Source organism: Bos taurus, chromosome 6 (genome assembly GCF_002263795.3).
Source record: "Bos taurus isolate L1 Dominette 01449 registration number 42190680 breed Hereford chromosome 6, ARS-UCD2.0, whole genome shotgun sequence".
Lineage (NCBI taxonomy): Eukaryota > Metazoa > Chordata > Mammalia > Artiodactyla > Bovidae > Bos > Bos taurus.
In genome coordinates this window covers 105,886,387-105,898,641 of record NC_037333.1, presented here as the reverse complement: position 1 = coordinate 105,898,641, position 12,255 = coordinate 105,886,387, and the positions used below count along the sequence as shown (strand labels likewise).

General features: G+C 41.9%; 1 long non-coding RNA gene across 4 annotated transcripts in view; it reads right to left on the bottom strand.

Annotated features, from left to right (window-relative positions):
- Positions 1-12,255, bottom strand: part of LOC112447169 (uncharacterized) — a 64,662-nt gene that overhangs the window by 11,550 nt on the left and 40,857 nt on the right. Inside the window, exons 6-7 of one of the 4 annotated variants that reach the window (XR_009494949.1) lie at positions 5,158-5,201; positions 936-1,195 (exon numbers count right to left, since the gene is read on the bottom strand). The exons of 1 other annotated variant lie outside the window; for it this stretch is intronic. This is a non-coding gene — a long non-coding RNA (uncharacterized lncRNA). Of the gene's footprint in view, positions 1-621; positions 1,196-5,157; positions 5,202-12,255 lie in introns of those variants that run through there. 2 more of the 4 variants (XR_009494951.1, XR_009494953.1) reach the window with 2 other exon arrangements.

Here is a 12,255-nt window from a genome sequence, read left to right as displayed (position 1 = left end):
GTATGAGGTGAGGATGTAGATAAATTGAAATCTTTGTGTACTGTGGATGGGAATGTAAAAATGGCATAGCAACTATGGAAAACGATATGGCACTTCTTAAAAACTGAAAATAGAACTACCATATCAACCAGAGATTTCTCTTCTGGGTATGTGTCCAAAAGAATGGAAAACAGAGTCTCAAAGAGATATCGCTATACCGATGTGCACAGACGCACTATTCACAATAGCTAAAAGACAGAAGCCACCCATGCATCCATTAAAGAACTAACGGGTAACTAAAATGTGGTATACACATATACAATTCAATGTGATTTAGCCTTAAAAAGGAATGAAATTCTGACACATACTATGACATGAATGGATCTCAAAGACAGTATGCTATGTGAAATAAGCCAGTCACGAAGGGACAAGTACGGTATGACTCCATTATAGGAAGAATTTAGAGTAGCCAAATTCATACAAACATGAAGTCGAATGGAGGTTGTCAGGTACTAGCAGGGGAAGGACCAGGGGAGTTGTGTAAAGGGTATAGAGTTGTGATTTTGCATGAAGAAAAATTCTGTAGATTTTTTCGCACAGTATTGTGAATAAACTTAAAAATGTAGAACTGTATACTTAAAATGATTAAGATGATAAATTTTATGTTATATGCACTGTATCAAAATTAAAAAAAAAAAATGGTGGATATGACAATGCCATTTAAGGATGGGAGAGGTAGAGCAATTCCAGGACTTTAATCCTATTCACTGCTCAGCAAACATTCCCTCTGCTAATTAGCTCTGCATCATCATCAGCGGTTTCCTTTATCCACAGTGCTTTATGCTTTGGACAAGTGTTGCCCAATAGTAGTTGTTGTTCAGCCGCTCAGTCATGTCCAGCTGTTTGTGACCCTATGGACTGCAGCACTCCAGGCTTCCCTGTTCCTCACCACCTACCGGAGCTTGTTCAAACTCATATCCATTGAGTCAGTGATGCCATCCGACCATCTTGTCTTCTGTCATCCCCTTCTCCTGCCTCCAATCTTTCCCAGCATCAGGGTCTTTTCCAATGAGTCAGCTCTTCTCATCACCTGGCCAAAGTACTGGAGCTTCAGGTTCAGCATCAGTCTTTCCAATAAATATTCAGGATAATTTCCTTTAGGTTTGACTGGTTTGATCTCTTTGCAGTCCAAGGAGATCTTGTCCGATAGAATCTCCTGCAATGATGGGATTATTATATAACTGAGCTGTCTGTCTAAAGCAATAATCACAAGTAGTATGGCTGCTGAGCCTTTGAAATGTGCCTAGTGTGACTGAGGATCTACATTTTTTATCTAAATACCATGAATTGAATTTAAGTAGTTCCATGTAGCCACAAGAGCCTTCTACATTAATACTAGTCTAGTTTCCTAGGTGGTGCAGTGGTAAAGAATCTACCTGCCAATGCAGGAGACTTGGGTTCAACCCTTGGGTCAGAAAGATCCTCTGGAGGAGGCAATGGCAATCCTCTCCTGTACTCTTGCCTGGAAAATTCCATGGACATAGGAGTTTTGCATGCTACATTCCTGAGGTCAGAAAGAGTCGGAAATGGCCAAGCATGCACACACACAGACTTTTGTGTTAATCTTTCTCTACTGCTGGATGAACTTTGCCTGTGATAATTTTGAGAAAACAGAAGAAAAGCTCTCCACTCACAGCAGTTCTTATTTTTCTCTTTTGCTTGATTACAGTTATCCCAGTTGTTGGAACCACATCCCCTAAACAGAATGCTTTCTCTACCTTTCCCACATAAGGAACCACCTCTGTGATCTTCCTTTTCATCTGCTCTGCTGGCAAACATTTGTCATTGTGAAATAGCTGATAAGCGCTTTGCTGAGTTTCTGATTGTTATCAGATTACAGAGTCCTGTAGGGGATCATTGGTGAAGCATAAGCCAAGACAGTGTGAGTAATTTGGTGGCAACTATAGCTTCTCGGGTATAATTAGCTGCTGCTGGGTGCCCTTTCTTTACCTGGGGAAGTCAGGCATTCAGAGAGATGGCTGCCCTGATTATGGAATAAACTCATACAGAAGGCAGCAAAGCAATATTTTGAGGAAGGAAAGGATAAGCACTGGAATCAGATGGCTCTGGGCTTAATTCCTTTTATGGCAAATACAATCTATCATCTTGAACAAGTCCAAACTGCTCTGATACCACTGTATTTTGTATGCACAGGAGGAGGATAATAATACATTTTAGATGATTAAGCCTGGTATACAGTGTTCAGTCAGTAAATGTCAACTGTTAAAAATGGCTAACTACATCCTTGCTCTTCTTTCCATTACCTCATCTTTACCTCTTTATCCACTAGACTGTAACAGAAATAAAATGTTTATAACCCCACCTGCCTTTTAAATAAAGTGTCTCTGTGAACTTGGCCCTCCATTTTGCTTAGAAAAATAACACATTGCAGGGATAATTCACTAACTGATTTATTTAGTTGGAAGAAAGTTGCAGTTCTTATTTGCTGTTTTGTTCTGCCGTCTTCTCTGGAGGTGGTTTGGGGATGGAAGCCAATGAAAGAGGTAAAAGAAAAGCTGGACCTGCTTGGAGCAATAGCAAGGTAGGGACAGGGGACATACCACCCTGGTACAATCCACCCTGGTACAGCCAAGCAATGACTTTGAAGACTAGAAATACCCTTATGAGTTCTGAAGCCACTGGCTGCCAAGCATGTGATGCAAGCTCCCTGCTTTGACACTCCCATAAACCCTTTTAGAACTTACTTTGCTTATTAGAGCTTTTGGCATAAATGGATGCTTGTTAGGAAACTCAATGAGAAGCTCAACTCTGCCGCTATATAAACGAGGAACAAAAACAGAGATAGTAGCCAACATACATACAGCCAACATAAATGGCGTGCCCATTTATCCACTCACTCATCTAGACTTTTAATCAACCAGAAAGTATTGAAACTGCTTTCCTGAGTATCTCTCCATGTGAAATCCCACCAAGCCTGAGGGAGAGCATTGTGGTCTTTGTCGTAAAAGATCTTATGGTTTAAGAAAAGGGACAAGTACCATCACAAGGGACCTGGAAGAGATGCTGAAATGTTTTCAAAACATCTGCTTCATTTCACTGATACGGAACAAGAAGCTTCAAGACTCAGGCTCAGAAAGGCCAAGAGAGTGTCTCTAAGTGTTAGATCCTTGGCTCAAAGCTGTGATTTTTGTAAGGATAATCTGCCTGTTACGTTGAGAGGGCCAGCTCTAATATCAGAGGAAGGAGAGTTGGACCCTTCATAATCATAACAACCAGGTGCAATAACAAAGTGTTCCTTGGGCTGGACCAGAGCAGACACTATAGTTAATTCGCAACGTCTTCATTTATTGCTCAGTATCGAAATCAATTAAAAGTATGAGTTCTAATCTAAAACTCATTTTTCAGCTTCCCCTGTCAGTTTTGTCTGGAAAGGGTGAGCTGCAAATAGAATTACCATGTGCAGTTCCAGAATATCCCACTAAAGGAATGCAGTGGGCCCCTCAGCCTCTTTCTCCAGTTTGATCAGAGCCCTCTGTGTGACCAGCTAAATCAACTCAAAGATCTGCCTCCCAAGCACATGTTTCTTCCTTTGTTCTAATTTTCTATGCCACATAATCTCTTTTCCACTTTGGAATCCTCTTCATCCTTGATGTCCCCGCACAAGAACAAGCGTTACCTCCTTCAAAAGTCTTTGTCTGACAACACCAACCTTCAGGAAGGATTCTTCTCTATAAACACATATGTGTCTGTTAAGTCACTTCAGTCGTGTCTGACTCTTTGCAACCCTATGGACTGTAGCCCACCAGCCTCCTCTGTCCATGGGATTCTCCAGGCAAGAATACTGGAGTGGGTTGCCATACCCTGCTCCAGGGGATCTTCCCAATCCAGGGACTGAAGCTGCATCTCTTAAGTCATCTGCATTGGCAGGCAGGTTCTTTACCACTAGTGCCACCTGGGAAGCCCATAGACATGTATAGCATTTGCTAATTGTATCACCTATGTCCAGCTAAAGGCCTGAAGCCTATTCACCTGAATGTTTTAGAGCCTGTAACTGCCCCTTAGGATCCTCCGTAGAACTCTAGCCCTTTGCAGAACAGTCTGTGTGTGTGTGTGTGTGTGCGTGTCTAGTGGTAAGATAGAGGAGAACAGGCAGAAAAAATATTCATTAGTATGGAAAAAGTTGGCTTAAAGCTCAACATTCAGAAAATGAAGATCATGGCATCTGGTCCCATCACTTCATGGCAAATAAATGGGGAAACAGTGTCAGACTTTATTTTTATAGACTCCAAAAATCACTGCAGATGGTGACTGCAGCCATGAAATTAAAAGACGCTTACCCCTTGGAAGGAAAGTTATGACCAACCTAGATAGAATATTGAAAAGCAGAGACATCACTTTGCCAACAAAGGTCCGTCTAGTCAAGGCTATGGTTTTTCCAGTGGTCATGTATGGATGTGAGAGTTGAACTGTGAAGAAGGCTGAGCGCCGAAGAATTGATGCTTTTGAACTGTGGTGTTGGAGAAGACTCTTGAGAGTCCCTTGGACTGCAAGGAGGTCCAACCAGTCCATTCTGAAGGAGATCAGCCCTGGGATTTCTTTGGAAGGACTGATGCTAAAGCTGAAACTCCAATACTGTGGCCACCTCATGGGAAGAGTTGACTCATTGGAAAAGACTCTGATGCTGGGAGGGATTGGGGGCAGGAGGAGAAGGGGACGACAGAGGATGAGATGGCTGGATGGCATCACTGACTCGATGGACGTGAGTCTGAGTGAACTCTGGGAGTTGGTGATGGACAGGGAGGCCTGGCGTGCTGCGATTCATGGGGTCGCAAAGAGTTGGACACGACTGAGCAACTGAACTGAACTGAACTGACTGAGTGTGGATAACAGAAAGTGACCAGAGAAGCACTGTGTATGCATGCTGAGTTCCTCCGTCATGCCCAGCTCTTTGTGACCACATGGACTGTAGCCCATCAGGCTCCTCTGTCCACGGGATTTTCCAGGCAAGAATACTGGAGTGGGTTGCAATTTTGTCTTCTAGGGGTCTTCCTGATCAAACCCACATCTCCTGCATTGCAGGCAGATTCTTTTCCACTGAGCATCCTTGGAAGTGCTGTAAAGTCAATCAAAATCATTCATTTATAGGAAAACATTTACCTGGTGTCTGAAGGTACAAAAGTGTATGTGTTCTGTGAACTACTCTGTGAAGACAAAAGAAAATACAAATATAAGCCTATCAGTTTTTACCCAAAGCCTGAACTAAACTTCTGTGGGAAACTAAGATTATTGGGTACACATATATAAAATTAGCATGAGTCAAAGACTTTATCTAATACATTATTTAATGAAGGAACTGGAAAAAATTATAATCTGTTTAGATGAAAAGTCAAAGAACCACAAATGTACATGGAATAAAAAATATTAACATGAGTTTGCAAAAAAAAAAAAAAAAAATGTTTTCCATAGGGCATAATCAACTTCATTGCACTGCTGCTGCTACTGCTGCTAAGTTGCTTCAGTCATGTCTGACTCTGTGGGACCCCATAGCTGGCAGCCCACCAGGCTCCCCTGTCCCTAGCATTCTCCAGGCAAGAACACTGGAGTGGGTTGCCGTTTCATTGCACTGGACACAGGTAATTAGCTTTTATCTAGGTAAAGTTATTTGTGTTGCTCTCAGTTTTCTGCAAACTACATTCTACTTTCAGAATTATAAAGCAACCTAATCAAAGACAGAAGATTACAACATGATTTTTTTTGTTTGCTTTGTTCAGTCACTAAGTTGTGTCCGATTCTTTGCGACCCCATGGACTACAGGACACCAGGCTTCCCTGTCCTTCACTGTCTCCCTGAGTTTGCTTAAATTCATGTCCATTTTGTTGATGATGTTATCTAACCATCTTATCCACTTATCGTTTCCTTTGGCCTTCAGTCTTTCCGAGCATCAGGATCTTTTCCAGTGAGTTAGTTCTTCACATCGGGGGGCCAAAATATTGGAGCTTCAGCTTCAGCATCAGTCCTTTCAATGAATATTCATGGTTGACTTCCTTTAGGATTGACTGGTTTGACTTCCTGGCAGGCCAAGGAACACTCAGGAGTCTTCTCCAGCACAATTCAAAAGCATCAGTTCTTTCATGCTCAACCGTCTATATGGTACAACTTTCACATCTGTACACAACCTGATAGAATCAGATAATCCCTAGATGACCCATCATTTCATGGTAAGGATATTCATTAATCTCTTTAGTTCATTCTAAAGAATTAAATTGCTGATTTCACTCATCTCCCCAACACACTTCATTCAACCTTCTCTCAGTCATTTCTAGCTGTTGTTTGTCCAAAACATCTCCTCAAAAAAGCATCTCTTTCTTACCTCCCAGGACTTACACATGCTCTTCCCCTGCCCTTCATACTCTTCCTTCTCCTCTGGCCTATCTTCCCCTACCTAACTCTCCTACTCATCTCTTTCCTTCCTAGTGTCATTTCCCAATTCTCTTCCTCAAGTAAGCCTACTCGATCTCCTGAGTAAGAGAGGGCCCCCCGCCCCCGCCATCACACCACATTCCTAACACTGTCTAATGCTAGATGCTTGCTTGTTTTATCACTGTAAGCTTAACGTAGACAGAGGCAAGGTCTCAATTTATTTCCTGGTTGAGTAAAATAAGAAAAGAAAACAAACCAAAAAAATTAAGAAACAAATGAATTAAGCTTTCACATTCTCATGTGTAATCAGGGAAAAGATCCCTGCTCTGCCCTCTCTAAAGATCAGGATAGAGTGACTACCCTGATGGTTAAGAATTCAGGCAAAGAACAACTCCAGGCTAACATTTTCCTTTGAATGAACGATTCTGATTGGCTTTACAGTGCTTCTAAGGTGGCTCAGTGGTAAAGAATCTGCCTGCAATGCAAGAGAGGTGAGTTTGATCCCTGCATCAGGAAGATCCCCTGGAAGAGAAAATAGCAACCCACTCCAGTGCAGGGGACACGGGTTTGATTCCTGATCAGAGAACTGAGATCCCACCTGCCATGGGGCAACTAAGACTGTCAGCTCAGTTCAGTTCAGTTCAGTCGCTCAGTCGTATCCCACTCTTTGCGACCCCATGAATTGCAGCACGCCAGGCCTCCCTGTCCATCACCAACTCCCGGAGTTCACTTAAACTCACATCCATTGAGTCAGTGATGCCATCCAGCCATCTCATCCTCTGTCGTCCCCTTCCCCTCCTGCCCCCAATCCTCCCAGCATCAGAGTCTTTTCCAATGAGTCAACTCTTCGAATGAGGTGGCCGAAGTATAGCATCATTCCTTCCAAAGAACACCCAGGACTGATCTCCTTTAGAATGGACTGGTTGCATTTCTTGGAGTCCAAGGGACTCTCAAGAGTCTTCTCCAACACCACAGTTCAAAAGCATCAATTCTTCAGTGCTCAGCTTTAGAGGCAAGGTCTCAATTTATTTCCTGGTTGAGTAAAATAAGAAAAGAAAACAAACCAAAAAAATTAAGAAACAAATGAATTAAGCTTTCACATTCTCATGTGTAATCAGGGAAAAGATCCCTGCTCTGCCCTCTCTAAAGATCAGGATAGAGTGACTACCCTGATGGTTAAGAATTCAGGCAAAGAACAACTCCAGGCTAACATTTTCCTTTGAATGAACGATTCTGATTGGCTTTACAGTGCTTCTAAGGTGGCTCAGTGGTAAAGAATCTGCCTGCAATGCAAGAGAGGTGAGTTTGATCCCTGCATCAGGAAGATCCCCTGGAAGAGAAAATAGCAACCCACTCCAGTGCAGGGGACACGGGTTTGATTCCTGATCAGAGAACTGAGATCCCACCTGCCATGGGGCAACTAAGACTGTCAGCTCAGTTCAGTTCAGTTCAGTCGCTCAGTCGTATCCCACTCTTTGCGACCCCATGAATTGCAGCACGCCAGGCCTCCCTGTCCATCACCAACTCCCGGAGTTCACTTAAACTCACATCCATTGAGTCAGTGATGCCATCCAGCCATCTCATCCTCTGTCGTCCCCTTCCCCTCCTGCCCCCAATCCCTCCCAGCATCAGAGTCTTTTCCAATGAGTCAACTCTTCGAATGAGGTGGCCGAAGTATTGGAGTTTCAGCTTTAGCATCATTCCTTCCAAAGAACACCCAGGACTGATCTCCTTTAGAATGGACTGGTTGCATTTCTTGGAGTCCAAGGGACTCTCAAGAGTCTTCTCCAACACCACAGTTCAAAAGCATCAATTCTTCAGTGCTCAGCTTTCTTCATAGTCCAACTCTCACATCCATACATGACTACTGGAAAACCATAGCCTTGACTGTACACCACAACAAAAGATCCTTCATTCTGTAACTAAAATAAATGTTTAAAAGTATCAGGATAAACATGAAGTGAGACCTATAGACAAAGACAAATGAGCCTGGCAAATAAAAGGCTCTTGTTTTGTTTCTCACTGTAAAAAAATTTCTTTAGCAATTTCCATCTATGACAGCCTTCTTTGCTCATGAGATAAGGTTCCAAACAGTCAGTGATAACAATCGTAATAGAAAGAATATTTAGAAGTTGCTTTAAAATAAAATTGATCCATAGGAAAAAAAAATGGACATTTCAGGGAGCATTAGAAAAAGTAAAAGTTAAAATAAAAAACACAAACATGAGGTCGGGCTGTATTTGTGAGCAAGGCTGTCAGTTAATTCAGTAAATATTTTTTTCCTATTGAGAATTATTTTGGAGTATTTAGGGAGGAGCTTGATAATGAGTTGTTTATTATGATCTAAAAGCACATGCAAAATGCAGTCACCTAATTAAGGAAGAATAAATAATAGCCCATCATCAGAGCCTCCCATCTACCTGAACCCCAATCCCACATCCGGCCTTGCCTGAGACACTTGAAAGCTATCAATTTACTGCATGAACCATATGACGCTCATACAGAAGTCAGAGCTACTGACTCTTTAAAGTGTACTAATTATCCCACAATTTTGAAAGTGAGACCATATGGAAGCTGTTTTCCTTGTGTTTCTGATTCAAAGACAAAAGACATGAAACTGAACAAGGATTTTCTATATTCTATGTTCCTTGCAAATGCTACTCAAAGTTCACCGAATTCACAAAATAAAAAATGTCTAATCTCCTCCTGGTCAAAGGCTGTCTGGAATTCAAGTCCTTTTCTCAAGTCTTTTTATTTCAACTGTCTTTTCTCCCTCTGAGCTGTGACTACTCCTACCAAGATGAGTACAGCTAAATTAAAAATGAACTCTTCTGAGCGTTCAATTAGTTGTTGAGGCAACACAATGTGAGCAGCTGGTGAGATGCTTTAATTTGTCTTCCCAAACCCAACAGATGCACCGGTGGTCTAAGGACAAGCAGCTAATGACACAGAGCCTGTCTTCAGTGGACATGGCAGTGAGAATCCCAGGCAGGGAAGAGAAGATTTTGAAGGATGAGGAGAGACCATATCAGACAAGAGGGCTCTTCCTTATTTATCTTATCTGAAGCCAGAACTCAGTCTCTGGCTTCCAGATGGAAACAGCTTAGGACCTGGGACCAAAGTCAGCTCTATTAAATGAGGCTGTCATTTGTAGAAGCACCTAAATCTAAGACTAATACTGAGTTACTTTGAAAACTGAACCATTCATATGATTCAGCAACCTCACTCTTGGGTATAAATCTGGAAAAAATAAAAACTCTAATTTGTAAAGTTAGTATACCCCACTCCTGGGCATATATCCAGATAAAACTATAATTCAAAAAGGTAGTGTCCATAGCAGCACTATTTACAATGATGAAGACATGGAAACAATCCAAGTGCACATCAACAGATGACTGGCTTAAGAAAACGTGTTTTTACATGTGGCTTCCCTGGAAACTCAGATGGTAAAGAATCCACCTGCAATACAGAGACCCAGGTTTGATCCCTGGGTCAGGAAGATCCCCTGGAGAAGGGAATGTCTACCCACTCCAGTATTCTTGCCTGGAGAATTCCATGGACAGAGGAGCCTGACAGGCTACAGTCCAAGGACTTGCAAAGAGTCAGACATGACTGAAAGACTTTCACTTACTCACTCATACATATACATGTGTGTGTATACATACACACATACATATGTATAATGGAGTATTACTCAGTCATAAAAAATGAATGGAATCTTGCCATTTTTAGCAACATGAGTGGACCTAGAGAATATTATACTTGGTGAAGTAAGTTAGAACAAAGACAAATATCATATGATATCATTTGCATGTTCAAAATAAAATATGATACAAATGAACTTATTTACAACACAGAAACATACTCATGGACATAGAAAACAAACTGAGACTTATCAAAGGGGATAGTGGTGGGGGGAGGGGGAGGGAGATAAGTTACGAGTTTACGTTTAGTGGATGCAAACTACTATATATAAAACAGATAAACAACAAACTCCTTTTGTATAGTATAGGAAATTATATAGTCCATAGGGTTGCAAAGAGTCAGACACTACTGAAGCGACTTAGCACAGCAGAGTATATGTATGTATGTGTATATATATATATATATATATATATATATATAACCACTTTTGCTGTATGTCTAAAACTAACACAATATTATCAATCAACTATACTTCAGTAAACAAGCAAGCAAACAAAAACTGAACCAGACTATAGGAGCATAGAGTTGAGCTTATTCAGAAATGTGCTGTGCTTAGTCATTCAGTCATGTCTGACTCTTTGCAACACTATGGACTGTAGCCCACCAGGCTCCTCTGTCCATGGGGATTCTCCAGGCAAGAAAGCTAGAGTGGGTTGCCATGCCCTCCTCCAGGGACCTTCCCAACCTAGGGATTGAAGCCAGGTCTCCCACATTGCAGGTGGATTCTTTACTATAAGAGCCTCTTGATGAAAGTGAAAGAGGAGAGTGAAAAAGTTGGCTTAAAACTCAACATTCAGAAAATGAATATCATGGCATCTGGTCCCATCACTTCATGGCAAATAGATGGGGAAACAGTGACAAACTTTATTTTGGGGGGCTCCAAAATCACTGCAGATGGTGGCTGCAGCCATGAAATTAAAAGACACTTCCTCCTTGGAATAAAAGATACTTGCTCCTATGACCAACCTAGACAGCATATAAAAAAGTAGAAATAGAGACAATTACTTTGCCTACAAAGGTCCATCTAGTCAAAGCTATGGTTTTTCCAGTGGTCATGTATGGATATGAGAGTTGGACTATAAAGAAAGCTGAGCACCAAAGAATTGATGCTTTTGAACTGTGGTGTTGGAGAAGACTCTTGAGAATCCCTCTCTCAAGGAGATCCAACCAGTCCATCCTAAAGGAAATCAGTTCTGAATATTCATTGGAAGGGCTGATGCTGAAGCTGAAACTTCAGTACTTTGGCCACCTGATGCAGAGAGATGACTCATTGGAAAAGACCGTGATGCTGGAAAAGATTGAAGGCGGGAGGAGAAGGGAATGACAGAGGATGAGATGGTTGGCTGGTATCACTGACTCAGTGGATGTACGTTTGAGTAAACTCTGGGAGTTGGTGATGGACAGGGAGGCCTGGTGTGCTGCAATCCATAGGGTCAAAAAGAACTGGACACGAGTGAATGACTGAACTGAACTGAGATGTTTAGGTACTATTACATTATTAACAGAATTTTTATTCTTTTGCCTTTGTGCATGAACTTTGTCCTCACTAGCATACACTTGCTTGGAGGCAAAAATGAGAGCTTGTCCCAGACAGAATGCAAAAGAAGGAACAAGGCAAAGCGATATGTGAGCTTTGTCATGCAAAAACAGGATTGGGCACTAAAGTGAAGGCCCTGCAAGCCAGGCAAGGGTCTTGAGAGTAAGTTTCCAAATCTTTACTTCTCCTTTGGTCTATGAACAAGACTGTCTATAGGCTCCATTGTCATCATATTCTCTAGCAATGCAAAGAGAGATCCTTTCACCTCTAGCAGCAAGGGTGGGAAGCCAGCCATTTCATGAGAAACAGAAAGGATGTGAGTACAGTGTACAGTGGAATTGTGTCCCCACAAAAGATAAGCTGAGGTTCTCACCTCCAGAGATAGCATGTGAATGTGACTTTATGTGGAAATAGTCTCTACAGATGAATCCAGTTAAGATGATGTCATAATCCCATATGACTGGGTCTTTATAAATAAACAGCCATATGAAGACACAAACACAGAAGAACGCCATGTGAAGACACACAGACACAGGGAGGACGCCGTGACAGTGGAAGCGGAGACTAATGTGGCTTATCTACAAGCTGATGAT